This window comes from Kogia breviceps, chromosome 9, assembly GCF_026419965.1.
Source record: "Kogia breviceps isolate mKogBre1 chromosome 9, mKogBre1 haplotype 1, whole genome shotgun sequence".
Taxonomy (NCBI): Eukaryota; Metazoa; Chordata; class Mammalia; order Artiodactyla; family Physeteridae; genus Kogia; species Kogia breviceps.
In genome coordinates, this window is record NC_081318.1 from 80911718 (window position 1) to 80923878 (window position 12161).

The following is a 12161-nucleotide window of genomic DNA, read 5'->3' on the forward strand; positions in this document are numbered from 1 at the left end:
TAGGCAATGGCCCAAAAAATTCAAAGCAGGCAAATGTGTCAAAGGGAGAGTATGAAGAGGGAAGTTTGACTCACTCTTTATCAAAACAAGGAAAATGGAGAAAAGCTCAACATCAGGAATTATCAGGCTCATCTAACCTACAAAACGCTTTCACCTCACCCAAGTTAACTACCGTCAGCAAAAAGACTACAAACAATAAATGCTGAAGGGCTTTTAGAGAACTCTGTTCCCTCTAGCTGCTGATGAGATGTGTAGTTGTAACAGCCGATAAGGAGAATAGAAAGGAGCTGCGTTTCAAATTAAAAATTGAGCCACCATTCCAGCCAGAACACCCACAGCTGAGCCTCTCACCTGAGAAGACCAGAGTCGAGAAGACACAGGCTGCAAGAGCTGCACTCCACGAATTTTCACAGTAGCCAAGACACCGAAGCAACCAAAATGTCCATCAACAGATGAATGGATAAGCAGAGCGGGTCCATGTACACAGTGGAATATTAGCCATGGAAAACAATGAAACACTGCTCTTTGAGGCACCATAGATGAGCCTAGAGATAATCACAGAACATGAGGTAAGTCGGAAAGCAAAAGACATCTCGTATGACATCACTGATAGGCGTTATCTAACAGCTGACCCAAAGGAACATATTTGTACAAAGAAAGACACTCACAGGCTTAGAAAACAAACTAAGCTTATGTAAAATGAAAGGTGGGGGGGAATGGATAAATGAAGATTAGTGTCACCGTATGTGTACAAATACATATATCCAACAGACCGACCATATAGCAAGGGAGGTCACCAGAACACTCTGCAATAATTTACATGGGAAGACGATCTGTACAAGAATATATATATATATATATATATATATATATATATATATATATATATATATATATACATAGAAACACACATATATATATACATATATATATATATATATATATATATATATATAAAACATACAAATGAACCAGATTGTGTACACCAAGGAGAAACAATATTCTAATCATTACCCCGATTAAAAGAATTAAAAGAGCGAACAAGAAGTAATGTGACATAAACTTCCGGGTTTTTTTCCTGGCACATTCCGTTCTAATTGACAACCTGGGAAGAGGACTTCCAGAAGGGCTCTGCTGCCCTAGAAACCAGGTGTGGGAATGGAGCAATGCTGACGTCTTGTGGCCGTTTCCCACAGCAGCAGCTTTAAAGTCAGTGCTAATGGTCACTCAATATTCACACACATTGCAGGCTTGTCAATGACACCTGCCCTCCAAAAAAAAAAGAAAATCCTGGGGTCGAAAATCGACCAAAAAATTCAAAAGAGGGCAACCTTCCAAGAAGACAATTTCAAGAGGTTTATTGTACTTACAGTTTTTTTCTGTTTTTGTTTAACAGAATTAAAAAAGGCGTGGAAAAATGCTGAATATTAGGAATTATTAAAGACATGGAAATACACGTTACAAAAACCTATCGGGTCACACCACTCAGAATGGCCATCAGCCAAAATTCTGCAAACAATAAATGCTGAAGGGCTGGTAAAGAAATGCGTACCCTCGGTTCTAAGTGAGACGCGGTAAGAGCCACTAATGAAAACACAATGGAGTTGCCTAGAAAGGGTAAACATTGAGCTACCGTTCAATCAAGCATACCCACGGCTGGGTCTATCACCTGAGAGGATGAGAATCAAAAAGACACAGGCTGGCCATCCTGCACTGCAGCAACATGTACCGTAGGCAAGGCTTGGACGAAACCAAAATGTCCATCCACAGAACAATGCACCAAGAAGACGGGGTCCATGTACACAATGGAATAGTACTCCAAGGAAAAATATAAATTCGACTTTAAAAACAAATGTAAGTAAGGAGACATCAGCTTTTGGGGATTTCCCCAGACACATTGCACTGTAATTTAGAACCGAGGAACAGCACTGGCAGGAAGGTCTGTTTCACTAGTTACCAGAGTGGGGACGCAGAAATGCTGCCGCCCTCTGAACGTTACCTGCAACAGCAGCTTGCAAACCTGTGCTAATGGTCACTTCATATGCACAAGTAGTGGAGGGCTCTAAATGAAACCTGCCCTCAACATGTCTTGAGAGAGGTATTGGCCAAAATATTTCAAAATGTGACACATATTTCAAGAAAAGAATTTGATGAGGTAAGCTGTACACGCAGTTTGAAGAAAAAAAGGACAGCCCTAAAAGCTCAACTTCAAGGGTTTAGGAGACGCATGCAAGTCCAACCACAAAGACGTCTCAGCTCACACCAGTCAGAGGAACCATCGGCAACAAGACTACAAACGATAAATGCTGAAGGGCTTGTGGAGAGGGGCATACCCTCAACGTTAAGTGGGACTTAACCTGGTAAGAGCCACTAATGAGAACAGAACGGAGGTGCCTTTACAAGGTAAACATTGGGCGACGAGATGATCCAGCAGGCCCACTCCTGGCCCTATAAACTAAGAAGACACAATTCGAAAGACACGGGCAGGCAAATCTGCACTGCAGCAGTATTACAACAGCCAAGACATGGAAGCAACCGAAAAGCCCATCACCAGATGACTGGACAAAGAAGAACTGGGACATGTACAGATGGAATATTGGCCAAGGAAAAACATGAAACAATGGCATGCGCAGCACCACAGGTGAGGCTAGAGTTAATCACGGAACTTGCAGTAAGTCAGAAAGCAAAAGACACATGTCCTATGATATGACTTGTAGGTGTTACCTACAAATTGATATCACTGAAGATATTTCCACAGAAAAACACAGTCACAGATTCAATAGACAGACTTGTGGTTCACCAATGGAAAGGTGTGAGGGATGTATACATTAGGAGATCGGGTTTAACGGAGCTATACAAACACAGGTGAAAGGTATAATCACCAAAGACCTACGGAATACCAAGGGAAGAGTACTCAACATTGTGTCATAAGCTCCACGGGAGGAGGATCCAAAGAAGAATAGATATATGTTCCTGTGTAAAAGAGCCACATCTTTCACACCCACAACAAGCAAAACATTGTCATCAAACTTGCTGTGATAAAAAAGAAAAATTAAATTAAAAAACCAACAAGAAGTAGTGAGACACAAGCTTAAGGGGCTTTTTCCTGGCACATTCCATTCTAATTTACAACCTAGAATACGACTTCCATGGAGGCTCTGTTGCCCTAGTAACCAGATTTGGTAAAGGATACCTGCTGCCGCCTTGTGGCCGTTTCTCAAAACAGCAGCTTTAAACCCAGTGCTAAGGGTCACTTGATATTCAAAATAATTGCAGGCCTGTACAGGGCACCTGCCCTCAAAAACAATTCTTGGGTCGTAAATCGAGGAGAAAAACTCAAAAGACATGCACATTTCAAAACGACAATTTCAAGAGGCATATTTTGCGCACATTTTGTCTTCTCTCTCTTTCTTTCTCTTGTGATAAATAAAAGGGCATGGAAAAATGCTCAACATCAGGAATTAATAAAGCCATGCCAATCCAGTCGACAAAAACGTTCACCCACAGCCGTCAGAATGATCATCAGCCACAAAGTCTACAAAGAATAAATGCTGAAGGTGTTTCAGAGAACTCTGTGCCCTCTAGCTGCTGCTGGGATGTAAGCTGGTAACAGCTAGTAGTGAGAACACAATGGAGGTGCGTTTAAAGGTAAAAATGGAGCTAACATGTCATCGGGTAGGCCCACTGATGGGCCTATCTCCTGAGTAGACCAAAATCAAAAAGGCACAGGCTGGTCATCCCGCACTGCAGCAACATGTACCATAGCCAAGACTTGGAAGACACCAAAATGTCCATCAACAGAACAATGCACCAAGAGGAAGGGGCCCACGTACACAATGGAATATTAGCCACGGAAAAGCATGGAACAGTGCCGCTGGCACCACCATAGAAGGATCTAGAGATAATCACCCAAAAGGAAGTACGAAAGAAACCGAAATATAGATATCCTATGACATCACTTATAGTTGTTCCTTAAAGATGGATACCCATGAAGTCATTTCCAAGAGAAGGCCGTGCATAGATTCAGAAAACCAACTATGTTTAACCAAATGGAAAGGTGTAAGGAATGTATGAATTTGGATATGGGCGTTTACAGACATGTACTGATACATATGAAATATATAATCACAAAATACCTAAGGAATACCAAGAGAGGTCGACTCAACACTCTGTAATAACCTACACGGGAAAGGATCCAAAGATGAATAGATCGATACATACATATAATGAACCAGATGCTGTACCCCTAGAACACACACCACATTTTTATCAAATTTGCTGTGATCATAAGTAACAATGAAATTGTAAAAAACGCAGAAGAAGTAAGGAGATATAAGCTCTTGGGGGTTTGCCCTGGAACACTGCACTCTGATTTGCAGCCTACCAACACAATTTCCAGGAAGGCTCTGTTGCAGAAAAACGCATAGTTGGAAATGGAGAAATGCTGCCGCCTTGTGGCCGTTTCCCGCAAGAGCGGCTTTAAACGCATAGCTATGGGTCACCTAACATTCACAAGGACTCAGGGCTCTAAAAGACACCTGCCCTCAAAAAATGTCCTGAGCTAGGCAATGGCCCAAAAAATTCAAAGCAGGCAAATGTGTCAAAGGGAGAGTATGAAGAGGGAAGTTTGACTCACTCTTTATCAAAACAAGGAAAATGGAGAAAAGCTCAACATCAGGAATTATCAGGCTCATCTAACCTACAAAACGCTTTCACCTCACCCAAGTTAACTACCGTCAGCAAAAAGACTACAAACAATAAATGCTGAAGGGCTTTTAGAGAACTCTGTTCCCTCTAGCTGCTGATGAGATGTGTAGTTGTAACAGCCGATAAGGAGAATAGAAAGGAGCTGCGTTTCAAATTAAAAATTGAGCCACCATTCCAGCCAGAACACCCACAGCTGAGCCTCTCACCTGAGAAGACCAGAGTCGAGAAGACACAGGCTGCAAGAGCTGCACTCCACGAATTTTCACAGTAGCCAAGACACCGAAGCAACCAAAATGTCCATCAACAGATGAATGGATAAGCAGAGCGGGTCCATGTACACAGTGGAATATTAGCCATGGAAAACAATGAAACACTGCTCTTTGAGGCACCATAGATGAGCCTAGAGATAATCACAGAACATGAGGTAAGTCGGAAAGCAAAAGACATCTCGTATGACATCACTGATAGGCGTTATCTAACAGCTGACCCAAAGGAACATATTTGTACAAAGAAAGACACTCACAGGCTTAGAAAACAAACTAAGCTTATGTAAAATGAAAGGTGGGGGGGAATGGATAAATGAAGATTAGTGTCACCGTATGTGTACAAATACATATATCCAACAGACCGACCATATAGCAAGGGAGGTCACCAGAACACTCTGCAATAATTTACATGGGAAGACGATCTGTACAAGAATATATATATATATATATATATATATATATATATATATATATATATATATATATATACATAGAAACACACATATATATATACATATATATATATATATATATATATATATATATAAAACATACAAATGAACCAGATTGTGTACACCAAGGAGAAACAATATTCTAATCATTACCCCGATTAAAAGAATTAAAAGAGCGAACAAGAAGTAATGTGACATAAACTTCCGGGTTTTTTTCCTGGCACATTCCGTTCTAATTGACAACCTGGGAAGAGGACTTCCAGAAGGGCTCTGCTGCCCTAGAAACCAGGTGTGGGAATGGAGCAATGCTGACGTCTTGTGGCCGTTTCCCACAGCAGCAGCTTTAAAGTCAGTGCTAATGGTCACTCAATATTCACACACATTGCAGGCTTGTCAATGACACCTGCCCTCCAAAAAAAAAAGAAAATCCTGGGGTCGAAAATCGACCAAAAAATTCAAAAGAGGGCAACCTTCCAAGAAGACAATTTCAAGAGGTTTATTGTACTTACAGTTTTTTTCTGTTTTTGTTTAACAGAATTAAAAAAGGCGTGGAAAAATGCTGAATATTAGGAATTATTAAAGACATGGAAATACACGTTACAAAAACCTATCGGGTCACACCACTCAGAATGGCCATCAGCCAAAATTCTGCAAACAATAAATGCTGAAGGGCTGGTAAAGAAATGCGTACCCTCGGTTCTAAGTGAGACGCGGTAAGAGCCACTAATGAAAACACAATGGAGTTGCCTGGAAAGGGTAAACATTGAGCTACCGTTCAATCAAGCATACCCACGGCTGGGTCTATCACCTGAGAGGATGAGAATCAAAAAGACACAGGCTGGCCATCCTGCACTGCAGCAACATGTACCGTAGGCAAGGCTTGGACGAAACCAAAATGTCCATCCACAGAACAATGCACCAAGAAGACGGGGTCCATGTACACAATGGAATAGTACTCCAAGGAAAAATATAAATTCGACTTTAAAAACAAATGTAAGTAAGGAGACATCAGCTTTTGGGGATTTCCCCAGACACATTGCACTGTAATTTAGAACCGAGGAACAGCACTGGCAGGAAGGTCTGTTTCACTAGTTACCAGAGTGGGGACGCAGAAATGCTGCCGCCCTCTGAACGTTACCTGCAACAGCAGCTTGCAAACCTGTGCTAATGGTCACTTCATATGCACAAGTAGTGGAGGGCTCTAAATGAAACCTGCCCTCAACATGTCTTGAGAGAGGTATTGGCCAAAATATTTCAAAATGTGACACATATTTCAAGAAAAGAATTTGATGAGGTAAGCTGTACACGCAGTTTGAAGAAAAAAAGGACAGCCCTAAAAGCTCAACTTCAAGGGTTTAGGAGACGCATGCAAGTCCAACCACAAAGACGTCTCAGCTCACACCAGTCAGAGGAACCATCGGCAACAAGACTACAAACGATAAATGCTGAAGGGCTTGTGGAGAGGGGCATACCCTCAACGTTAAGTGGGACTTAACCTGGTAAGAGCCACTAATGAGAACAGAACGGAGGTGCCTTTACAAGGTAAACATTGGGCGACGAGATGATCCAGCAGGCCCACTCCTGGCCCTATAAACTAAGAAGACACAATTCGAAAGACACGGGCAGGCAAATCTGCACTGCAGCAGTATTACAACAGCCAAGACATGGAAGCAACCGAAAAGCCCATCACCAGATGACTGGACAAAGAAGAACTGGGACATGTACAGATGGAATATTGGCCAAGGAAAAACATGAAACAATGGCATGCGCAGCACCACAGGTGAGGCTAGAGTTAATCACGGAACTTGCAGTAAGTCAGAAAGCAAAAGACACATGTCCTATGATATGACTTGTAGGTGTTACCTACAAATTGATATCACTGAAGATATTTCCACAGAAAAACACAGTCACAGATTCAATAGACAGACTTGTGGTTCACCAATGGAAAGGTGTGAGGGATGTATACATTAGGAGATCGGGTTTAACGGAGCTATACAAACACAGGTGAAAGGTATAATCACCAAAGACCTACGGAATACCAAGGGAAGAGTACTCAACATTGTGTCATAAGCTCCACGGGAGGAGGATCCAAAGAAGAATAGATATATGTTCCTGTGTAAACGAGCCACATCTTTCACACCCACAACAAGCAAAACATTGTCATCAAACTTGCTGTGATAAAAAAGAAAAATTAAATTAAAAAACCAACAAGAAGTAGTGAGACACAAGCTTAAGGGGCTTTTTCCTGGCACATTCCATTCTAATTTACAACCTAGAATACGACTTCCATGGAGGCTCTGTTGCCCTAGTAACCAGATTTGGTAAAGGATACCTGCTGCCGCCTTGTGGCCGTTTCTCAAAACAGCAGCTTTAAACCCAGTGCTAAGGGTCACTTGATATTCAAAATAATTGCAGGCCTGTACAGGGCACCTGCCCTCAAAAACAATTCTTGGGTCGTAAATCGAGGAGAAAAACTCAAAAGACATGCACATTTCAAAACGACAATTTCAAGAGGCATATTTTGCGCACATTTTGTCTTCTCTCTCTTTCTTTCTCTTGTGATAAATAAAAGGGCATGGAAAAATGCTCAACATCAGGAATTAATAAAGCCATGCCAATCCAGTCGACAAAAACGTTCACCCACAGCCGTCAGAATGATCATCAGCCACAAAGTCTACAAAGAATAAATGCTGAAGGTGTTTCAGAGAACTCTGTGCCCTCTAGCTGCTGCTGGGATGTAAGCTGGTAACAGCTAGTAGTGAGAACACAATGGAGGTGCGTTTAAAGGTAAAAATGGAGCTAACATGTCATCGGGTAGGCCCACTGATGGGCCTATCTCCTGAGTAGACCAAAATCAAAAAGGCACAGGCTGGTCATCCCGCACTGCAGCAACATGTACCATAGCCAAGACTTGGAAGACACCAAAATGTCCATCAACAGAACAATGCACCAAGAGGAAGGGGCCCACGTACACAATGGAATATTAGCCACGGAAAAGCATGGAACAGTGCCGCTGGCACCACCATAGAAGGATCTAGAGATAATCACCCAAAAGGAAGTACGAAAGAAACCGAAATATAGATATCCTATGACATCACTTATAGTTGTTCCTTAAAAATGGATACCCATGAAGTCATTTCCAAGAGAAGGCCGTGCATAGATTCAGAAAACCAACTATGTTTAACCAAATGGAAAGGTGTAAGGAATGTATGAATTTGGATATGGGCGTTTACAGACATGTACTGATACATATGAAATATATAATCACAAAATACCTAAGGAATACCAAGAGAGGTCGACTCAACACTCTGTAATAACCTACACGGGAAAGGATCCAAAGATGAATAGATCGATACATACATATAATGAACCAGATGCTGTACCCCTAGAACACACACCACATTTTTATCAAATTTGCTGTGATCATAAGTAACAATGAAATTGTAAAAAACGCAGAAGAAGTAAGGAGATATAAGCTCTTGGGGGTTTGCCCTGGAACACTGCACTCTGATTTGCAGCCTACCAACACAATTTCCAGGAAGGCTCTGTTGCAGAAAAACGCATAGTTGGAAATGGAGAAATGCTGCCGCCTTGTGGCCGTTTCCCGCAAGAGCGGCTTTAAACGCATAGCTATGGGTCACCTAACATTCACAAGGACTCAGGGCTCTAAAAGACACCTGCCCTCAAAAAATGTCCTGAGCTAGGCAATGGCCCAAAAAATTCAAAGCAGGCAAATGTGTCAAAGGGAGAGTATGAAGAGGGAAGTTTGACTCACTCTTTATCAAAACAAGGAAAATGGAGAAAAGCTCAACATCAGGAATTATCAGGCTCATCTAACCTACAAAACGCTTTCACCTCACCCAAGTTAACTACCGTCAGCAAAAAGACTACAAACAATAAATGCTGAAGGGCTTTTAGAGAACTCTGTTCCCTCTAGCTGCTGATGAGATGTGTAGTTGTAACAGCCGATAAGGAGAATAGAAAGGAGCTGCGTTTCAAATTAAAAATTGAGCCACCATTCCAGCCAGAACACCCACAGCTGAGCCTCTCACCTGAGAAGACCAGAGTCGAGAAGACACAGGCTGCAAGAGCTGCACTCCACGAATTTTCACAGTAGCCAAGACACCGAAGCAACCAAAATGTCCATCAACAGATGAATGGATAAGCAGAGCGGGTCCATGTACACAGTGGAATATTAGCCATGGAAAACAATGAAACACTGCTCTTTGAGGCACCATAGATGAGCCTAGAGATAATCACAGAACATGAGGTAAGTCGGAAAGCAAAAGACATCTCGTATGACATCACTGATAGGCGTTATCTAACAGCTGACCCAAAGGAACATATTTGTACAAAGAAAGACACTCACAGGCTTAGAAAACAAACTAAGCTTATGTAAAATGAAAGGTGGGGGGGAATGGATAAATGAAGATTAGTGTCACCGTATGTGTACAAATACATATATCCAACAGACCGACCATATAGCAAGGGAGGTCACCAGAACACTCTGCAATAATTTACATGGGAAGACGATCTGTACAAGAATATATATATATATATATATATATATATATATATATATATATATACATAGACACACATATATATATATACATATATATATATATATATATATATATATATATATATATAAAACATACAAATGAACCAGATTGTGTACACCAAGGAGAAACAATATTCTAATCATTACCCCGATTAAAAGAATTAAAAGAGCGAACAAGAAGTAATGTGACATAAACTTCCGGGTTTTTTTCCTGGCACATTCCGTTCTAATTGACAACCTGGGAAGAGGACTTCCAGAAGGGCTCTGCTGCCCTAGAAACCAGGTGTGGGAATGGAGCAATGCTGACGTCTTGTGGCCGTTTCCCACAGCAGCAGCTTTAAAGTCAGTGCTAATGGTCACTCAATATTCACACACATTGCAGGCTTGTCAATGACACCTGCCCTCCAAAAAAAAAAGAAAATCCTGGGGTCGAAAATCGACCAAAAAATTCAAAAGAGGGCAACCTTCCAAGAAGACAATTTCAAGAGGTTTATTGTACTTACAGTTTTTTTCTGTTTTTGTTTAACAGAATTAAAAAAGGCGTGGAAAAATGCTGAATATTAGGAATTATTAAAGACATGGAAATACACGTTACAAAAACCTATCGGGTCACACCACTCAGAATGGCCATCAGCCAAAATTCTGCAAACAATAAATGCTGAAGGGCTGGTAAAGAAATGCGTACCCTCGGTTCTAAGTGAGACGCGGTAAGAGCCACTAATGAAAACACAATGGAGTTGCCTGGAAAGGGTAAACATTGAGCTACCGTTCAATCAAGCATACCCACGGCTGGGTCTATCACCTGAGAGGATGAGAATCAAAAAGACACAGGCTGGCCATCCTGCACTGCAGCAACATGTACCGTAGGCAAGGCTTGGACGAAACCAAAATGTCCATCCACAGAACAATGCACCAAGAAGACGGGGTCCATGTACACAATGGAATAGTACTCCAAGGAAAAATATAAATTCGACTTTAAAAACAAATGTAAGTAAGGAGACATCAGCTTTTGGGGATTTCCCCAGACACATTGCACTGTAATTTAGAACCGAGGAACAGCACTGGCAGGAAGGTCTGTTTCACTAGTTACCAGAGTGGGGACGCAGAAATGCTGCCGCCCTCTGAACGTTACCTGCAACAGCAGCTTGCAAACCTGTGCTAATGGTCACTTCATATGCACAAGTAGTGGAGGGCTCTAAATGAAACCTGCCCTCAACATGTCTTGAGAGAGGTATTGGCCAAAATATTTCAAAATGTGACACATATTTCAAGAAAAGAATTTGATGAGGTAAGCTGTACACGCAGTTTGAAGAAAAAAAGGACAGCCCTAAAAGCTCAACTTCAAGGGTTTAGGAGACGCATGCAAGTCCAACCACAAAGACGTCTCAGCTCACACCAGTCAGAGGAACCATCGGCAACAAGACTACAAACGATAAATGCTGAAGGGCTTGTGGAGAGGGGCATACCCTCAACGTTAAGTGGGACTTAACCTGGTAAGAGCCACTAATGAGAACAGAACGGAGGTGCCTTTACAAGGTAAACATTGGGCGACGAGATGATCCAGCAGGCCCACTCCTGGCCCTATAAACTAAGAAGACACAATTCGAAAGACACGGGCAGGCAAATCTGCACTGCAGCAGTATTACAACAGCCAAGACATGGAAGCAACCGAAAAGCCCATCACCAGATGACTGGACAAAGAAGAACTGGGACATGTACAGATGGAATATTGGCCAAGGAAAAACATGAAACAATGGCATGCGCAGCACCACAGGTGAGGCTAGAGTTAATCACGGAACTTGCAGTAAGTCAGAAAGCAAAAGACACATGTCCTATGATATGACTTGTAGGTGTTACCTACAAATTGATATCACTGAAGATATTTCCACAGAAAAACACAGTCACAGATTCAATAGACAGACTTGTGGTTCACCAATGGAAAGGTGTGAGGGATGTATACATTAGGAGATCGGGTTTAACGGAGCTATACAAACACAGGTGAAAGGTATAATCACCAAAGACCTACGGAATACCAAGGGAAGAGTACTCAACATTGTGTCATAAGCTCCACGGGAGGAGGATCCAAAGAAGAATAGATATATGTTCCTGTGTAAAAGAGCCACATCTTTCACACCCACAACAAGCAAAACATTGTCATCAAACTTGCTGTGA